This window comes from Hylobates moloch, unplaced genomic scaffold (genome assembly GCF_009828535.3).
Source record: "Hylobates moloch isolate HMO894 unplaced genomic scaffold, HMol_V3 SCAFFOLD_22, whole genome shotgun sequence".
Taxonomy (NCBI): domain Eukaryota; kingdom Metazoa; phylum Chordata; class Mammalia; order Primates; family Hylobatidae; genus Hylobates; species Hylobates moloch.
Window position 1 is genome coordinate 9,925,503 of NW_026652297.1, and position 16,813 is coordinate 9,942,315.

Genomic DNA, 16,813 nt, shown 5'->3' on the forward strand with positions numbered 1-16,813 from the left:
CCCGTATCTCTTCACAAGGCAGGTCCTCCAGGCCTGGGCCTCCAGCCACCCCTCACCAGAGCTATTGAGCCAGTAGCAACTCGGCAACTCCCCAGGCAGAGCCTCCAGGGGCAACTGAAAGCCTCTCTGCCACTGCCTTGGCAGTGGAACTGCCCTTGCCACCCTTGTAGTAATGAAGGACCAAAGACCCTAAGTGCCTTATCCATACTTCCAACAAGCTGCAGTCAACCCAAGGAGAAGTGTCTAGTCTCTCTCCCAAGGGATCCCCCTTCCCCCTACTGCTCATCACAAGACAGGAAACCCCTGGCTTGGGCCCATAGAACAGACCCCCCATCCTAGGCTGATTGCACTGAGTGATTGCTGGCCTTTGTCTCTCTGGGGTAGAGCCCCCAGGAGACATGCAAATGACCCTTGGACACAGCCACTACTAAGATACCTTTCTCTACTACCTCCAAGTTGGGGAAGGGACACAAACACTGGGATCATCTCAGAACTGCAGTGGGCAGCCTAGGAATGCCTAGTTATGATCTATAGCCATCACTCAAGGGATAGAGGAACCCATACTTTCAAAGCTTTGGCAGGGAACATGGTTGCAACTGTGACAGAACATAAGGGAGCCACACAACCAAGTAAGAGTCTACCAACTGACCAATAAACCTAAGTTCCACCTGCTGAATCGCACCCTAAACCTTCAGCACCAAAAATCCCTCACTAACATACCTTCCTCTGAAACCAGAGACAGAAGCCAGCTTCAAATAAAGATCCTGCACAAAGTCTTGGCCCAGTGAAGACATCCAGAAAATAAGTGTATTGACTGTACTCAATCTACACTGCAGTTAAAAAAAAACACCCACATGCAGAGATGAGAAAGAACCAGTGCAAGAACACTGGTAACTCAGATGGCCAGAGTATCTATCATATGTCCTCCAAATAATTGTGCCAATTCTCCAACAGGAGTTCTTAACCAAGCTGAACTGGCTAGAATGACAGAAATAGAATTCAGAATATAAATAACAACTAAGATCATCAGGATTCAGGAGGATAGGAAAACCCAATTCAAGGAAAATAAGAATCACAATAAAGCAATACAGGAGCTGAAGAATGAAGTAGTCAGTATAAAAAAGAACGTAACAGTTCTGACAGAGCTGAATAACACAATACAAGAATTTCACAATGCATTCACAGGCATTCCTATACTCCAACAACAGCCAAATGGAGAGCCAAGTCAGAAAGGCAATCCCATTCACAAGTGCCACAAAAAGAATAAAATACCTAGGAATACAGCTAACCAGGGAGATGAAAGATCTCTACAATGAAAATTACAAAATATTGCTCAAAAAAATCAGAGAAGACACAAACAAATGGAGAAACATCCCATGCTCACAGATAAGAAGAATCAGTGTCATTAAATTGGCTATACTGTCCACAGCAATTTACAGATTCAATGCTATTCCTATCAAACTACCAATGACATTCTTTATGGAACTAGATAAATTTATTTTAAATTTCATATAGAACCAAAAAAGAGCCCAAATTGCCAGAGCAATCCTAAGCAAAAAGAATGAAGCTGGAGGCATGATGTTACTCAACTTTATGCTGCAAGGTCATAGTGACCAAAACAGCATGGTGCTGGTACAAAAACAGGCACATAGACCAATAAAACAGAATAAAGAGCCCAGAAATAAAGCCACACTTCTATGACCATCTGATCTGTGACAGTGCTGACAAAAATGAGCAGTGGGGAAAAGACTCCTTATTCAATAAATGGTTCCGGAATAACTGGCAAGTCATATGCAGAAGATTGAAGCTGGACCCCTTCCTTACACCATATACAAAAATTAACTCAAGATAGATTAAAGACTTAAATGTAAAACCCAAACTATAAAAGAAAAACCTGTAAGACAACCGAGGCAATATCATCTTGGACATAGGAATGGGCAACTATTTCATGACAAAGACACTGAAAGCAATTGCGACAAAAGCAAAAATTGACAAATGAGATCTAATTAAACTGGAGAGCTTCTGCACAGCAAAAGAAACTGTCAACAGAGTAAGTAGACAACCTACAGAATGGGAGAAAAGATTTGGAAACTATGCATCTGACAAAGGTCTAATATCCAGCACCTATAAGGAATTTTAACAAATTTGTAAGAAAAATCAACCCCATTAAAAAGTGGATAAAGGTCATGAACAGACACATTTTAAAAGAAGACATACATGCCACCAAAAATCATATGAAAAAAAGCTCAATATCACTGATCATCAGACAAATGCAAATCAAAACCAGAATGAGATACCATCTCACACCTGTCAGAATGGCTATGATTAAAAAGTAAAACAATATTAGATGCTAGTGAGGTTGCAGAGAAAAGGGAATAGTTATACACTGTTGGTGGGAGTGTAAATTAGTTCAACCATTGTGGAAAGCAGTATGGTGATTCCCCAAAGAGCTAAAAGCAGAACTGCCATTCAACACAGCAATCTCATTGCTGGGTATATACCCGGAGGTGTATAAATCATTCTACCATAAAGACACATGCACATGAATGTTCATTGCAGCACTATTCATAAAAGCAAAGACTCAAAATTAACCTAAATGCCCATCAGTGACACATTGAATAAAGAAAATGTGGTATACATGCACCATGGCATACTATTCCACAATAAAAAAGAAAAAGCACATGTCTTTTGTGGGAACATGGATGAAGCTGGAGGTTATTATCCTTAGCAAACTAACACAGGAACAGAAAACCAAATACCACATGTTCTCACCTAAAACTGGGAGCTAAATGATAAGAACTTATGAACAAAAACAAGGAAAGAACAGATACTGCGGTTTACTTGAGGGGGGAGAGTGGGAGGAGGGAAAAGAGGAGAAAAGGTAACTATTGGGTACTGGGCTTAATAACTGGCTGATGAAATAATATGTACAACAAATCCCCGTGGCATATGTTTACCTGTGTACCAAACCTTCACATGTACCCCCAAACTTAAAACTTAAAAAGCAAAAACAAATGCACGAGTCATTCATGAAAATTAACCATATTTTAGCAATCAGAGAAAACCTCCATAAATTCCAAGGAGTAGGAATAATATTTTCTGGTCACAATGAAAAAATTAATGAAATCAATGCTGGAAAGGAAATATCCAAAGGATCTTCCTCCCAGGAACTTGAAAAAACATATATTAAGTAACATTTAGATCAAAGCAAAAATGCAAATAAAATTGCATAATTTATTATGGATAAAATAATAAAATCATGACATATTATAATCTATATAAAGTAGTTTTCAAAGAAAAATTTATAATATTAACTATCTTTATCAATAAAAATGAAAAGTAGAAGTGAGTTAAGACCCAATTCAAAGAGCCTCTAAAAGAACAAGGTAAACAAAAAGCAGAAGGAGGAAATTAATAAAGATAAAAGCAGAAATTAATGCATCAGAAAACTTCTGTTGACAAATAAATGACAAATAAACTAAAAAGCTTATTCTTTGAAAAATAAATGAACCGCATTGTCAAAACACCCATATATCTAGCAGAAAAAAAACGGAGAAAGTGTAAATACACAAAATAAAAGTGATATGTAATAATCAAAACAGAAATTCTAAAAGATTATACTGGACTATTGTGTACAACTATGGAAACAAATTAATTGTAAAACCTAAATGAAATGGACATTTTTTAAGAAAAATGCAACTTGCCAGATTGATCCCAGCAGTAATAGAAAGTCTAAACAGACCAACTGTCATAGATTCAGTAGAGAAAATAACAAATGAGCTCTCCCACAAATGGGCGCCAGGACCAAATATTTTTTGACAGGGAATTCTGATAAATCTTTAAAGATTCGAGAAACCCATGTGCAATAAATGCCGTACTAAATATTACAATGTTATAATAAATATTAAAACACAATAACTTTTTATTTGAAACAGTATTGGTAGTGGTAAAATAATTGACTGCTAGAATAAAAAAATTCAAATAGACCAAATTGCAAATGGAAATTTAATGTCTGATAATGATATCTTTTCAAATCAGTGATGGAAAAGGAGTATTTAATATATAGGGTTAGGAGGACTGGATAGCCTTATGTATAAAAACAAAATTGGATCCATTTCTCATACTATCCACAGGGAAAATTCTGAAAGGATCAGAGATTTAAATGTGGTTAAAAGAATCTTATAAGTAATAGAAGAAAGCTTGTGTTAATTGCTTTATAACCTGGGATTGGGGAAAATCTTTCTAATTATGACACAAAATACAAAAGCAATAAAGGGAAAAAGATTGATAATGAAAAACTGATAATTACAGCAACAATCTTTTAAAGGACAGAGACAGCAAAAAGAAAAAAACCCACAAGAATACCAACCCCACTAACAAAGCAGAAAGACCAATAAAAAATTAGAAATAATTTGTGGCCTATATCATAGGCAAGGATTTTATCTCCTTAACATCTAGAAAGCTTCTTAAAATTTTAGATTAAAAAGATCAAGACTCCTATAGAAAAATGAGCTAAGAATATGACAGTTTACAGAAAAAACATAAATGGCCTGTAACCATATGTAAATGTACTCACTTTTGCTCATAATAGAAATGCAAAATAAAACTAGACTGAGATAACATTTTTTTTGCCCATCAGATTATCAAAATTCAAAAAAACTGTGAACACACTCCATAGCAAAACTTGGGGACCAGGCGTTCCCATACATTACTGGTGAGAATGTTATATGACACAAACCCTATTAGAAGGGAATTTGACATAACTGTCTAAATTACATTTACCTGTTGACTTAACAATACTATTTCTGAGGATCTCTCCCAAAGATACACGGACAAAAATAAAAAAAAAATCATTTATTGGATGATTATGGCATTATTTGTGCACAAAACTAGAGACAATCTGAATATGCATCAATAGGAACTGGTTATATAAACTAAGGTACATCCACACAATTGTGTCTACTGCAGCTATTATAACAAGAAAAACCCCTGTCTAGCATCCTAAACTGGTTTTAAAGATATATTATTCAGTGAAAAAAGCAAGGTGTAGAAATGTACATGTAATATGCTACCATTCATCTCAGTAAAGGTCTTAGGTCTCTGTTTTATATATTCATATGATATGAAAAGATAAACCAAAAGCTTAGATTTATGATCAAAGGTGGCAACAGAGTGGAAGGGACTGTATACCTCAACTTAAAGAAGTGGTTTTAAAATCATCAAAATATTTTACATAATTATAAACAAAAGTAAAAAGAGCAATTGTAAAAAAAGCAAAGCAAAACAAATGAGTGTAACTACAAACTAAGTTGGTGGGGAATTATTTCAAGTTAGTTTAAAGCACAGTAATTTTACTGTACATCTCCAGTGGGGTTTATCCCTAAAAACAAATAAAACAAAGATAATTTAAAAATTATTCCAGTAGTCACATCGTTAGGGGTAGTGTTATTCTGAAAGTGTTGTGCATGTATTGTACAATAAAAGGATGAATTATGTTGATGTCAATGTGAATCAGAATTTTTGACATAGAAAAGACAGACCGATGGGCAACTGCTGATGTCAGGAAAATCTTACAGTCCTGAATTTGAGTCTGAAATATCAATATCAAACCATGATGTATTTTATCTGGAAAAAAGAATATTTCTAAAACTGGCCGCAGAAAAGGCCCAGAGACCATGACTTACCCAGTAGTAATGGGTCTCATTTATTCCCCAAAGTAGTCTCTGAGTATGACTAAAAGGAAGTAGGGCGTTTTGGAGGAATGAGTGATTCCAGATCTGGGCAGGAAATGTAAGATAAATGGTAGAACAGGAAAAACAGCACAGCAGCAGGGCAGGGTCAGGTGTGAAGAAATGAAGCCAAATGAGTGGGTATAGTGATGCTGTGGTGTGCTGCACAGTTACCTTTGTAGGATTGAGGCACTCATTCTCCAGTTGCTTAGAGTGTTGGCTGCTCACAGGTCACAGCTGAATCTTTCTCTGGGAATTGCTTTCAGAGGAGGGAAGCTGCCTTGCCCAGGGTTACTCCCCTATTCAGGGAGCAGCCCTGCCTAAATTGGGACAACTTTAAGGGCCGCCCATGCTAGTGAGGAGGTCCTTGAAGAATTGGCTAAGGTTTACAGTTGTAACTATATTACAGTTTAGCTTTTTCCTATGCCCAGTCCTGTTCGGCACATTCTCCAAGAGCACTCCCCAGTAATCTGTCCAGTCCTGTTGGCCTCATTCCCCAAAAGCACTCCCCAGTAAACCTGGGTGCAAATCTCTCTCTCTCATAGTCTGTTTCTTGCAGAACTTGGCCTAAGAGAATGAGTATGGGAGCCATCTGGCTTAACTGCCTTATTCTCCACATAAGGTAATATCTGTTTTTCCTCCCATAGGAATAGCTTCCAGGGATCCTAGCAAGGTGCATCCCAGTGTCAAGAATGTACTGCATTCAGAGAAGTTCAAACTATGGATTCCCACCAGCTATTTATAATTCATTTACAGTCCTCCCAGAGCAGGTATAGTTTAATAATTAGACGTCATTTTTACCATAGGAAATGTTGCTTGGTAACATCGCTGACATTCCACCTTTACTAGGTTTCCAGGGAAACCAAGATAGAAAGTTAAATCAAGGTCATTTTTCCATAGAGAAAGAGCACCAGTTTTGTTAACCCTCTATTCACATTTAAAATCCATGAGTTCATAAAGATAAGTGAAACGAAGATCCCAACAGCTCTCACTTAGAGGATACTAGAAAACTAATTCTATTGTTATTATTTGAGAGGGGGTCTTACTCTGTTGCCCAGGCTGGAGTCCAGTGGCATGATCTCTACTCAGGCTCAAGCGATCCTCCCACCTCAGCCCCCCAAATAACTATGGGAGCATATGTCAACATGCATGGTTAATTTTTAATCTTTCTATTGAGACGAGGTCTCCCTATACTGGCCAGGCTCATCTTGAACTTGGGTTCAAGTGATCCTCTTGCCTTAATCTCCCAAATTGCTGAGATTATAGATGTCACCACCATGCTTGACCAACTAATTCATTCTTTTTAAACCTGGTAAATAAAGGAAAAGAATATATAGACTTTCTTACATGAACCGCAGCTCAGGATAATGAACAAATTGATAAAGGGAATTTCCTCCTGATAGAAGTATGCCAGCTAACAAATGAAAGGCAGAATTAAAAAGTATCTCCCCTTTGCAGCTTCTACTGAAAAGAAGAATCTAGACCAAGATCATCAGTGACTGCTAATAGCGCCAAAGGGAGACGATCAGACATTATGTGCCCCCTGATGGAAGTACACAATACTACCTGTAGTATTCTTGCAAAAACATCTAACCTGAATCTTACCAAGCTTCTAGATCTAAGTACCAATTGTTGGGGACAGAGGAATAAGCTAAATAATATTGTAGTGATGCAATTTCAAATTCCAGATTGTGGAAATCTCTACAGACAAATGGCCTGGTTTCTACAACAAAGTTATTGACATGGGGGGTTGGAGAGAGAGACAAGGGAAGGGGAGAGAGAAGGGGAGGGGAGCAAGGACCAACAGAAGGACAGAGAGACATGGATACGTGAAGAAGGGAAATGTATAGATAAGAGAGACCTGAGAGACAACAGGCATATTAACCAATTATAATGCATAAAACATATATATGTTGATTTGAACAATGTGTAAATTTATGATTCAGTTGAGCAAAATTAAACATTGAAAACCCCAGGCATTCTAATGATAGAGACACCTGGGCAAACTCAAGCATTCTAAGGAGAGACACCTGGCCAACCCTAGGCATTCTAACAGGAGAGACTCCTGGCCAACCCCAGGCATTCTAACAGGAGAGACTCCTGGCCAACCCCAGGCATTTTAGCAGGAGAGACTCCTGGCCATCCCTAAGCATTCTAATGATAGTGACACCTGGATGATCTCAGGATGATGAGGAAGAAATTATTAGTTTTTTCAGATGTGTTTATGATATTGATTATGTTATTTAAGAGTCCTCTGTCTTAGTTCATGAGGTAAAAAAGAAAACTAAAAAAAGTCTTCAACTCTTGGAGATACAGACAGAACTATTTACAGATAAAGCAATAAAGTAATCTGTTCTTTTTCCTTCCAAAATAATCTGCACTGTAGGGAAATGGATAAAAGATTAGAGGTAACTGGATTGGACATAAGTTGATAACTGCTGAAACTGGGCAATAGAGTTCATTACATGTTTGAAAATTTTCATTATAACAACTAGAAGCATATATACATTTAATTTTTAATATGATAATCTCACTCCAGGGAATCTATTTATAGATACCACTTCAATAAAAATGTTTTATGTAGCAACACTAACAACAAAAAACCGACCAATAAGCCCAGGAAATAAACACCCAACAATGGCATAAGGTTGAATAAATGATGATGCATTCATACCATGTAGTCAATAAAAAGAATAATTTAGAGTCAAACCAGTTTACCTGAAGTTTTCAGGAATATTGCTGAATGAGAAAAGCGAGATGCACATATGTATGTATGAGATCCTATTAAAAAAATAAAGACAAAAACCCTACATTTGCACATTTGTATATGTGAGGGTGCCCAGAGGGTTATTAACATGGGTTGGGAAATTGTTTTGGGTAGATAGTAGGGAGGTGAAGCTGCTGAAAAACTTTAGTAAAAATTAAAGGAAGCTGTGGTGCGGCCCGTGTTCTGTGGGCCATGTTCTCTGGGTATGGCCAGAGTGCGAGCTGTCATGTCAGGCTGTGTTTCAGTCCAGCTTTGCCATTTGCCAGGGGTGACACAATGGAGAAGTTAGCAGTGTTCACAGAGCACCTACTGCGTGCCCAGCCTGGCCTGGGAGCTCGCAATACACAGGTGAAGATGCCACTCCTTCTTCTGAGAAGCTGCTGTGCTAAGGTCAACATTTTAAGCACAGGATGCTACGGGCATATCACTTAATTTTATGAGTCTCAATTTCCCCATTTGTAAAATGGTGTTACAATATCTGCTTCACAGGGGTACTATGAAAATTAAATATGTGCAACATGAGTGTAGCTATACATTCTTGGATCATACTCCTCTCACTATTAGGACCAAACATGCTATTATTGTCTCCAGGGGTAGGAAGATGGGTAGTTGAAATAGGTAATGTGGGGTGGGGTTGGGGGAGAGTCAGAGAAAAGTCTGAGAGCTAAGGCATAAAAAAGTAAGGCAGAATTTTATGATTGTTTCTTGAGAACACAAAGGAGAGGAGGCGAATTTTTTCATTTATTAATTTGAAAATATTAATTTAATGTTTACTATGTTATACAAGTTTATTTTCTCACAGTTCTGGAGGCCAGAAATCTGAGATCAAAATGTGGGTAGGGCCATGCTTCCTCTGAAGGCACTAGGAATGATCTGTTTTGGGCCCCTTTCCTAGCTTCTGATAGTTCTTGGTTTGTGGCAGCACAATTTTAACTTCTCAAGGTTTTCTCCCTGTTTGTGTGTCCATCTCTGTGTCCAAATTTCCCCTTTTCATAAGGACACCAGTCATATTGGATTAGGGCCACTCTATTCCACTGTGACTTTATTTTTCCTAATCACATCGTCAATTACCGTATTCCCAAATAAGATCTCATTCTGAGGTACTGGGGTTTAGGACTTCAACATATAAATTTACATAAAAGGAAAGGACATTGAAATGCTCAAGTGGGTGGGTGGGCTGCAACCTTAAATAGGGAATTCAAGGGGGGCTCATTGAGAAGGGGACACTGAAGTGAATGAAGGCTTGAGGAAGTAGAGAGTGGGCCATGTGTCAAGCAGAGGGAATAGCCAATGCAAAGGCAACAAGCTGGAGCAAGCTTGGGATTTTCCAGGAATAGCAGGGAACCAGTGTGGCTATAGCAGAGAGAAAGTGAGGGAAGATGGAAAGGCAGGGACCTGGCTGAGATCGTGTGGCCCCTGGAGACCTGTGAAGAACTTTGGCTTTTACTCTGAGCGTAATGGGGAATTATTTGCAGACACTAGACAGAGTAGAGTTAAGATCTGGTTTGTGTCTTGAGAAGGGTCACTTTGGTGGTGAGTTTTAGAATACATTGTGAATGGGTGGGGAAGCCATTAGGAAGCTAGGGGTGTGATCTAGATGAGAGACGACTGAGACAGAAGAAAGAGGTTAGACTTTCCGGGCAATGTCTTGAGCAGAGTAGTAGAGATGGGATTTGCTGCACAAATAGAGGGATTGGCTTTAAAAAGCCATGGCATGGTACCAGGCCTCTGAAAATATTTATAATTTCAATTCTTTCTGATTACTGCAAATTTAAAGAATATAGCAAAATATCTGGTGGACGGAAGGCCCTCAATAAAGGTCAGTTTCTTTTCTTTCCCTTGTATTCTTAAGTCTGTCTCACCCTACACTTCTCCATTCCCAATCACTCATCTTAATCTTTGCTGGCTCTTTAATCCTTAAAGAGTGTAAATGGTTGTTGGCTTAAAGCAGTACATTTTAAATTGTCCGCTGGGGAATCCTGGGTATTTGAGACAGTGCCGTTGGGCCCAAGTGGGGGTCAAATAATGGCTAACTGGAGGGATCTTGAGCGGTCCCTGCCCAATCCCCAATTCATACAGAAACACTTATACCTGTGGTTTGTACAGGGCTTTATCTTTTTTAAAAAATTGTTTCTACTTTAAAAAAATCCATTGTCTTAAAGCATTCCTCCTGTCTGAGATATTTTAAACCTTTTAAAACCAAATAAATGAGTCTTTAATGGTCAAATTTTAGATCCTGGTTCTGCTAGTTTTACTAGTGTTTTTCATATAGGCTTTTCTACTTTATCAAGTAATAATGATGATGATGATCACCAATATTTGTTGAGGGCTAAACTTGCTCTTGTTTAGAATCCTGCCTAGGAAATTGTAAAGAATGAAGCTACACACAAAGTCATAGATCCATACAGGCATAGAAAGTTAGAGGTTGGAGTACCCTTTTAAAAATTCTCATTTCACCCTCTCAATTTATTAACAAAATAACAGAGAAATGTTGACTTGGTCAAAGTTACCCAAGAATAGCTGAATCGAGAATCCAAGTGACTTGTGTCTCAGGTCACCAGTTTTCCCATTATATGCTGCTAGGAGGCAGATGTCCTTAGATTAGGACAGGGAGTGTCATGATCCAGCTGTTGAAACAAAAGGTAGACACGGAGTATGTACTGAAGACATTTGATGTGGCATTTACCATCCCTGGGAGTTCAGGTTTACAAGCTCCACCACATTTAAGAGCCCTTTAAACTCTCTAATTGCTCATTTATCTGATGTTACACAAATAGTCCCACAGATACAGACTGACAGGTAAACAGCTTGTTGAGAATTTATTTAAAATGATAAACTAACATAATGCATCTTCTCTTGAGAGAATTACCAAAAGCACAGGGTTGCACTGCAGTTTGCAGCCATATTTCTTCCATAGTCACTATTGGCTGTGACCTTCTAATTTTCTTGGGGAATGTTTCCTTCCTTGATCCGTGAATTACTGCACTGTAAGCAAACCTGGCAGATCTTTTGGGGACAGAAAGATTGGAGCAACCTGGTGAAGGTAAAAAGAAAACACTCTGGGTATTGGCCAGATCTGGATGGAAATCCTGCCTCTGCCTCTTAGATCTGGCTTTCTATGGGCAAGCTCTTCAGCTCACTATGCCTCAGTTTTCTCTCAGTAAAATGGGAATTACAGTAATATCTACCTCATTGGATGGTTGTGAGAGTTAAATGAGCTAAGCTGATACAGAAGCCTTCCCCTCAACATCTCTGACTCATGCTTCCCAGCTTCTCCTTGTACTCTGGTGATGGAGAGCTTCTTTCTTCTGCCTGAGGAAGCTCATTTCACTTCCCACTTGGGAGATCTCTCTTTGGGGAAGCTCTTAAGTTGAGTGAATATGTGGTAAAGCTCAAGGAAACATAGAGTCACTTAGGGACTATATCCCAGTATTGGGATCCAGATTCTTTAAAGTGTTGCTTTCTTTTTACGAAATCATTTTAATTTATTTTTATTGACCAATTTTGGGGGACATTTATACTCCCAAACGGTGAGCCACGTTTCTTTCTAGGACACATTCCCATGTTTAATTTGCAATAAAAGGTTTTTAAATTCCAAAGGAAAATAAGCAATTTCTTAATTGAATTAAGTCAACAACGTATTTACTTTGTATTAGCTCTGAGCTAAATGCAAACTCTCAGGTTTTTGTGCTAATTGTATGAAAAGGAGCATCAGCCTTATTATTCATAATGCTCATTCTGTGACATTGCTGAGTTTGCTTAACAATACTTGGTCAGTATGATTACCTTGAACAATCTGAGTCCTTGTCAGTACTGCATGACTTGCTTTTATTAGGTAGAAGGGGTTCCACTAGTTGGGTTCTAGACATGGACACTTGCTGCAGCAACCCAATTTCCCCTTGATAGTTAAGATTAATCATCCCAGGCAGAAGAATAATCTACTTCTTTGCCTGTTGTTACGCTAGCATGCAGAATCCAACATGAACGGATCTCAATCTTGACTTCCAACTCAATGAAACCATTGTTGTGTCACCCAGTGACAATATTTCTCTCTTGGGATCTAAGACTTTTTAAAATAGTACAGCCCCAAAGTATAGGGACAGGAAGTATCAATTCTTCAAGTTGAAAGGGGCTATTCCTACTTCCATGGTTTGATTCCTAGACCCCTGTACACTAGTTTTGGGGGAAACGGTACCATATGTTGGATATAGATTCAACATCTTTTAAGATAGTACCCCAACCTTGCAAGTATTGTTTCCCAACTGGCTCTGTAATGAGTCTTTAGCAAGCTATTCTATGATTCTATCAATCTAGTGATGGAGTATGTGGTAAGACCAGTTGGAATTCCATGAGCATGAGCTACTGTTATGTTTCTTTTGCTTTGAAAATGAGTTATGTGGTCAGAAGCAATATTGTGAGTGGTAAGACAGTGAATAAGCATTTCATACATCCACAGATGGCAAAGGGCAGAGTAGGCTGATTTGCATTCTGTAGAAAGGCCTATTTAATAGTAGAGAGAAACTGTTGCTCTTCTGTGATCGAAGAGATCCACTGTAATGAATGTGCTACCATGTGACTAGATGGTTTTCCAGAAAATGGCACCACATTGGGCTTTCAGCATTGATCCCTGCTACTGGTAAGTTACTACTCAGCAGAGGTGGTAGGTAGATTAGGACTGATGGGTAGAGGTCCTTTTTGAGTTCATACATAGCCTCCATTCCTGAGTGGGATGAGTGAGCAATCACATAGGACACAAATGTTCACAACTCATCCCTATTTATAGGGGTACATCCACACACTCTCCCTGCAGACCTCCCTGGGGGAAAGACATATTTTTCTTGTTCTTTTCAAACACCATCCTTGTAGCCAAACCATTAGCCACTGCCTGTGAATCATTGTAGACCCAAGTTCCTGATAATCTTATCCAAAGTAGATGACAAAATGTGCTGCTCAATGGTCTAGGAGGATCTCCCTTGACTACTATTTTTTGAGATATTCCTGATTGGGGTTGAACTTCTGCAGCTGCCACTTTCAGTTTGTACCAGCATATTGTGCGGTAATATCTGTAAATCAGACCTAAGTTTTTATTATTTGTCAAATGGTCATACAGATTTTCTATGATGCTGAAGGTTTGAGATGAGGGAGAGGTAAAGTGAGAGTCTCAGCTACTTGCTCATGTAATTTACTTGTGCCCAAAGACCTGTTCAAAATAGATCTTGTATATACCATTTTACATGATGGAGCTGCTATACATACCTAGTCTTATGGCTTTACCAAATGGACAAAGAACAGCTCATATCTGGCCATTTGATGTTTCACAGACAGGTTTTCATTCTCTCCTAGTGTATAAGCCAAAAATTCTCTCTCGACAGGTGTAACAGTTAACATAACTACATAAAGTGGTCATGGCCTTGCTTCAAAACCCTAGGATCTCGTGCTGTTATCCTCTTTTATGAGAATTCCAGAGGCTTCATACAGTATTTTTCTTGCCTTAGATATCTCAAGTACTATTGTGTGTTTGGGGTCACGTGATCTAAAGGCAAAACAGGTTGCACTTCACCAAACCTGCCCAAAAGCCTTCATTTGCTTTGATCCACCGTGTAAAACTGGGGGTCATGTGAGCTACTCAGTAAACAGGTCAGAGCAGCACACTCAAATGTGTTATATACTGCTTTTAAAATCCAAGAGACTTATAAAGGATTGGATCTCTTTCTTAGTGGTGGGCAATGCAGGGAGCAGAAACAACTTTTATTTTGGAAGCAATGTCCTAACAAATTCTCAGACCATTACGCCTCCAGAAAATGCACCAAGTTGTTTGGTTTCTAAGTTTTAATGGAGTTTATCTCCTATCTTTTAGTAGTGCATGTACTGGTAGGTGTTTTTTCCTTTTCACCATATCCAATCAGCATGAATGTCATTTGTAATAGATTAGTGCAATGTTTTGTAGAATGTCAAGATGACTAAGTCTCTGTGGCTAGATTATGACAGAAAGCAGGAGAATTAACATAGCCTTAAGGGAAGAGAGGGAAAGAAGGTGTATTGCTGTCCCAAACATAAATGAAATGAATTCTGAAGGCCCAGATGAGAAAGAGAGAGAGAGAAGTGGCAGATTAATAACTGCCTACCAGGTGCCAAGGATTGTATTGATTTGCTTCATTAAAAAGATACTATATTTGGAACACTACCCGATCAAGTTTGCAATAATTCATTGTCATTCCTCTTTATAGGCCAATGAGTGAGTTAAATGGGTGTGTGATAGGAATTACCACTCCTGTATTAATCATGTCTTGTGTTACTGATCTCTGTGATTCCCAGTGGGATGTGGTGTTGCTTTTGGAATAACTATTCTGGTAGAGAAAGGAAGTTCCAGAGGCTCTACTTGCTTCTTTCTGCCATAATAGTCACCACTCTGTAGTTCAAGGGGTCAGTATAGGAATTCTACCAGTTGCTCAGTATGTCTGTTCTGATTATACATTCTGGAAATTGGGAGTGATCACAGGGTGAGTATGTTGATCCACTGGACTTACTGTGAGATGTTCCCTGGCCAAAACTACTTATCATCTATTCTGCATAAGTCTCAATATGAAATGTTACACTACAATGCAACATTGAGATATTAGCTTCAACTTAGCCCATATTTAGAAATTCTAAAGATTTCACAGTACAAAGTAACCATCATAAATGGCCACAAGTCTTTCTGGGTAAGGCTTGTAGAAAGATTTAAATTTTTTACCTGTGGACGTAATGCAGGGACCTCCTCAGAAGGGCTCAATTTTACCTTCAAGGAGCTGTCTCAGAACTTGTAAGAAGCTCTTTCTTTTTTTTGATATGGAGTCTCACTCTGTTGGCCAGGCTGGAATGCAGTGGCCCGATCTCGGCTCACTGCAAGCTCCGCCTCCTGGGTTCAGCCATTCTCCTGCCTCAGCCTCCAGAGTAGTTGGGATTACAGGCGCCTGCCACCATGCCTGGCTAATTTTTTGTATTCTTAGTAGAGACAGGGGGTTTCACCTGTTAGCCAGGATGCTCTCGATCTCCTGACCTCGTGATCCGCCCACCTCGGCCTCTCAAAGTGCTGGGATTACAGGCGCGAGCCACTGTGCCCGGCCAAGAAGCTCTTTCTATAAGGCCATTCATCAAGCTTCTTACTGCTAGATTTAGAATATTTCTGGTTATATAGGTACAGTAATTCTTTAGTAAACTGTCAATCTATTTTATTCTTAGGAATGCTGTGGTCAATTAGCCATTATCAAAAGTTCCATAGAAGCCAGGCGTGATCATTCATGCCTGTAATCCCAGCATTTTGGGAGGCCAAGGCTGGTGGATCACCTGAGGTCAGGAGTTCGAGACCAGTCTGGCCAATATGGTGAAACCCTGTCTCTACTAAAAATACAAAAATTAGCTGGGCATGCTGGCAGGCACCTGCAGTCCTAGATACTCAGGAGACTGAGGCATGAGAATCACTTAACCTGGAAGGCAGAGGTTGCAGTGAGCCAAGGTTGCTCCATTGCACTCCAGATTGGTTGACAAGAACGAAACTCCTTCTCCAAAAAAAAAAAAAAAGTTCAATAGAATCAAAACATTATGATAGCCACTTCATCTCAATTCCAACCATGTTAATTACATCAACCTTGTTTCTGGTTATAAAGTTCTACAATGTGGTTTCTGCTACTTCGGGATCCTGTTATTTTATTTTTTGTTAAAATAATAGAGACATTAAAATGGTAATAGTATTGCATATCCTATGCTGATTTTATTCCTAAGGTATGTTTCTTGACTGTAATTAAAATTTTTGTTTCATTTTCTAATTGCTTGCTTCACTCATGATTTGGCTGTCTGTTTTTGGTGTATAGGAATGCTTGTGATTTTTGCACATTGATTTTGTATCCTGAGAATTTGCTAAAGTTGCTTATCAGCTTAAGGAGATTTTGGGCTGAGATGATGGGGTTTTCTAAATATACAATCATGTCATCTGCAAACAGGGACAATTTGACTTCCTCTTTTCCTAATTGAATACCCTTTATTTCTTTCTCCTGCCTGATTGCCCTGGCCAGAACTTCCAACACTATGTTGAATAGGAGTGGTGAGAGAGGGCATCCCTGTCTTGTGCCAGTTTTCAAAGGGAATGCTTCCAGTTTTTGCCCATTCAGTATGATATTGGCTGTGGGTTTGTCATAAATAGCTCTTATTATTTTGGGATACGTCCCATCAATACTGAATTGAGAGGTTTTAGCATGAAGGGCTGTTGAATTTCATCAAAGGCCTTTTCTGCATCTATTGAAATAATCATGTGGTTTTTGTCTTTCGTTCTGTCTATATG

General features: G+C 38.8%; 1 long non-coding RNA gene across 2 annotated transcripts in view; it reads left to right on the plus strand.

The window, feature by feature from the left end:
- LOC131382279 (uncharacterized) overlaps nt 1–16,813 on the plus strand; it is a 135,471-nt gene that overhangs the window by 26,944 nt on the left and 91,714 nt on the right. For both annotated transcript variants that reach the window (XR_009211588.1, XR_009211589.1), the window contains exon 3: nt 6,377–6,499. This is a non-coding gene — a long non-coding RNA (uncharacterized LOC131382279). The remainder of the gene's footprint in view (nt 1–6,376; nt 6,500–16,813) is intronic.